This window comes from Pteropus vampyrus, unplaced genomic scaffold, assembly GCF_000151845.1.
Source record: "Pteropus vampyrus isolate Shadow unplaced genomic scaffold, Pvam_2.0 Scaffold74, whole genome shotgun sequence".
NCBI lineage: Eukaryota > Metazoa > Chordata > Mammalia > Chiroptera > Pteropodidae > Pteropus > Pteropus vampyrus.
This window is the reverse complement of record NW_011888855.1, coordinates 7,550,048-7,554,178: the sequence shown is the minus strand read 5'-3', so window position 1 is coordinate 7,554,178 and position 4,131 is coordinate 7,550,048. Positions and strand designations below refer to the sequence as shown.

The following is a 4,131-nucleotide window of genomic DNA, read 5'->3' as shown; positions in this document are numbered from 1 at the left end:
CAGAAGTGAAATTTCCACAGACTTCTGAAAAGAAAGAATCACAGACATGGATCATCTATAGCATAGCCTCCTAATTGCTGGACTGTCACACTCACCACGAATGGACTACAAGTTCCCAAGATACTGTCCCCTCAGCTCTCTGCAGAGCTGATGCTGCCAAAGGCCCTGAGGCCTCAAATTATGAGTGATATTATCCATTTACACCAGAATGTGACAATTATTGCCATTTTCCAACTACAGCCATCAGGTCAAACAAAAATTGAGGAAGCAAGGACCTATATTAGCAACCCATACCATCCATACTGAATCATTCTTTATGCTCTGGAGACTGAAGTGGCAAAGACACCAACTCATGCTGACTTGTAAGTTAATGCATTAGCTTGTGTAACTATAAGTCCAGTTAGAATTGCTTTCATCTTTAAAACAGACCTCTTTAAACTTTTCTCAACTTTGTCCTCACCATGGGAGCTGACTTTGTTCCCAGGCTGACTTCCCTCATGGCACCAAAGTACTTATAGCAGTTTCCATCTTCATATCTGCAGCCTCTACGTCCAGAAAAAGAGAGAGGGAAAGCTGTCACTTCTGCTGGCTCACTCTTGAGAGTGAGATTTCTTTCTTAAAGTCCCTGGCAGACTTCTTTTCACTGGACTAAACTGAACCACATTCCTGAACCAATCACGCTGACCAAGGACGTGTGACTACCACATTTATATCCTCAGAATGTGGAATACCTGTAATTCTTCAGTCTGTAAAAGTGGGATACTGTGGCATTACCTGTTCTCACCCATCTTGGATAATGGTATCTATGAAGTCATGGGTATAATGTGACCATTTGTTTATTCCATAATACATATTTATTTAAACTTTACATATTAAAGTTTCAAAAAGTTTGGTCTATCTCCTAATTATACTGTGTATGACACCAGAGAGACACATTCCACACTCTGGCAATACTGGGCTTGATAGAAGAAAAAGGAAAGAAAATGATGGTATTAGAGGATGGGCCATAGATGAACAGAGGGTATAGCTTGTTACAGGGACAATTAATTGCTTAATTGGACTGTAAAAGAGGACTCACTGAGAAATGATGGGAAATGAGAATGAAAAATTGGTAGACTGTGAAGGATCTCAAGTTCCAGGCTGAGGAATGTTACAATTTTGGAAGCCTATTTGTGCTTTTCATCATGAAATGATGAAAGAATTCTTTTAATAACATTAAATTGGCAGACCTATGAAAGATTTATTGGAGTGGGAGGTCTTGGCAATAACAAAGAAATAAAGGTAGAAAGATTTAAAGTAAGAAAAAGGAAAAACTTAGGAGGGGTACATTTCAAAGAAAAGAATTGACTAGAGTGGAGAAATCTGGTATGTGGCATGAAGAGATCAAGTAGTCTAGAGTGATTCCAAGATTATTAGACCAAGTTCTCTAATACAAGACCCTATTTAGCCTATTTTGAGTCATTGAACGTATGTGCACGGGTGCATGCTCTGATTCAGATTTTTGGCTAACCCAGACTCAAGTTCCCTATCCAGCAGACTTCTAAGTCTTTCCTAAAATGTCACTGCCCTAAAACAAAGGAATCAGGAGTGGGAAAGCTTGACTCTAAAATGGCAATGACTTCATTGAATAAGTAGTTTTTCCAAATCAAGTCTGAAAGTCAAACCCCATAATCCATCCTGTACCTCCTCCTTCCCCATCAAGACCAGGGCTGGACGCCTCCCTTCAGACAAAAAACCTGCCCCACTTCTGAGCCTGACCCTTAGTGGCATCACATCCCTCATACCTTTAGGAGTTCTAGACCCTGCACCATAGAACTGCAATGTGTCTTCCACGTAGAGGACTTTTAGAGTTCTGATTCTAGAACATGAAATCTTCCTGATGCCTGTTAGGAATCTTCTTAGAAGAGTGGACAAAAACATGCAGATGCTGGAGAGAAGCTGCTGTGGGGTCAGTCAAGTTTGGTGCAGAATTACACTGGCAGCCTTCCCGCTCACTCTCTGTAGGATATTTTACAATAATTTCCACCCTGCATCCTGGCTTCTGTGACTCCTGTTTCCAGCATTGCTGGCGGTCATCTACTACTATCCTCTGGGAACAGATCCTGCAGCTGCATCCCAGAGCAGTGGTGAACAGAGGCCCAACGGGATGTGGTGGCCATGATGCTCTCATAGCTATAGTCTCAGAAATCAGGAGATTTCTGCTGGCTGGCTGTGCCAGGAATGAGGGCAGCAGAGCACTGGAGCTCCATGGCCAGGTGGTAAAGGGCTTAGGGTTCCAACTATTTTATCTCTGAGGTGCCAAGAAATGTAGAACTATCAGGGTGACCTGGGAAGTCATCTCTTGATGAATGTCTGCTTACATGGCTGATGCCACTTAAGCAAAACTGAGTCCTGGCTCATAAACATCTTGATTCTCCCTTTCTGAGACTATTTCCTTAGGTTAGACATAATTGGAAAATATAAAGATATAGATGGTCAAGTCTAACTTTCTGTTTTCTCACTGCTATGGTTATAAAGGAAATCCTGAATGCAAATAGCAGTATTAGTAGTAGCAGCAGCAGCAGCAGCAACCATTATCTTCAGGTTTTCTATGTGCTGAACAATGTACTTGGCACCTTAACTATGTTATCTCATTAAATCAATTAAAAAATCGTATGAATTACATACTATTTTCACTTGTTCTTTTTACAGATAAGAAAACAGAATTTAAAATGTTAAATGCCTTGAATATAACATAGCAAATAAATGGCAAAGCCAAGATTTGAACTCAGGTTTGTCAGAGTCCAGAGCAAGAGCACTTACTGAGCCCGCCACTCATACCATCTATAGGAATTTAGTCCATGAAACTCACCCTGTTTCTGCAATAGCCAAATGTATAAATTTCACATAGTTAAACATATTTTAACATCCTGAAAAACTTTTTTTCCTCTTCTAAAAGTTAAGAGGAAAACTGTCATACACTGTTGGTGAGAGTATAAACTGGGACAACTGCATTAGAACACTATTGGCGTTGTTTACTAAAGTTGAAGATTTGCATATTCTGTGACCCAGCAATTCTACTCCTGGGTCTATGCCTAATAAAGATGTGTGCACATGTGCACCAAAGGAAAGGTACAAGAATGTTCACAGCAGCATTATCTAAATAGCCCTAAACTGCAAATAACCCAAAAGTCTATCAACAAAAGTATGGATATATATTTTGGGTATATTCACACCAAAAAACTGGAATGCCATACATAAATAAAAAGTAATGAACCCAGTCACACACAACAACATGGATAAATACTGTGCTTAGGAAGGCAGACACACAGAACACATGTTGTATGATTTGACTTATTTAAACTGCAAACACAAACAGAACTAAACTATAGTGTACAAAGATTCATACTCAGGGGATAAAATTATGAAGTAAAGCAAGTTAAGTGATTACCATAAAATTCAGAAAATAAATAGGGGGGTAGGGGAAGGGTGAAGTGGGTAAAGGGGATCAAATATATGGTAGCTGAAGGAAACTGGACTTTGGGTGGTGAACATACAATAGAATACACAGATGTTAAATTATAATGTACACCTGAAAATTATATAATTGTATTAACCAATGTTACCCCAAGAAACTTAATTTTAAGAAAAGAAAGAAAAGAAGTAGAGGCTGGGAGAGGCTTCTGGGTGCTGTGGGGTGCTGGCTTAAGAAGGTAGTTACGCATGGCTTGCTTTATAATAATTTGTTAAACCATGCACGCATGTTTTAGCTTTGCACAGTGGCCGTATCATAACCAATGAGGTTTATCCAAGGCATGATTACTGCTAATTGAAAACTTTTCCCAAATATGTATGTTTTATGCATTTTCTATATATGTATAATATATAATAGAAATTACTTAAAAACAATTTTAAGGGAGGAAAAGGCAAAAAAAATGCTACTTTTGCTTTTAAATTCAGGTTAAAACATCTTGGTGATCACCCCATTTAAAGTAGATTTTAATTGAAAGAACCTGCTACCTCTAGAGTCACTTCTACCCTCTTTGCTGATATGAAGGTCCCCAATTTTATCATTAATGTTTTTCTTGTTACAGAAATGTTTCCTTGTTCACAGTAAAGGTGACTGCACTCACGTGTTATTTCTCTAAGAAA

The 4,131-nt window shown here is 38.9% G+C and overlaps 1 non-coding gene across 1 annotated transcript; it reads left to right on the top strand.

Annotated features, from left to right (window-relative positions):
• Positions 1-3,747: 3,747 nt before the first annotated feature.
• On the top strand, positions 3,748-3,887 carry LOC111741179. The gene has a single exon (XR_002780920.1). It is a non-coding gene; the product is annotated as a U4 spliceosomal RNA (small nuclear RNA).
• The last annotated feature ends 244 nt before the right edge of the window (positions 3,888-4,131 follow it).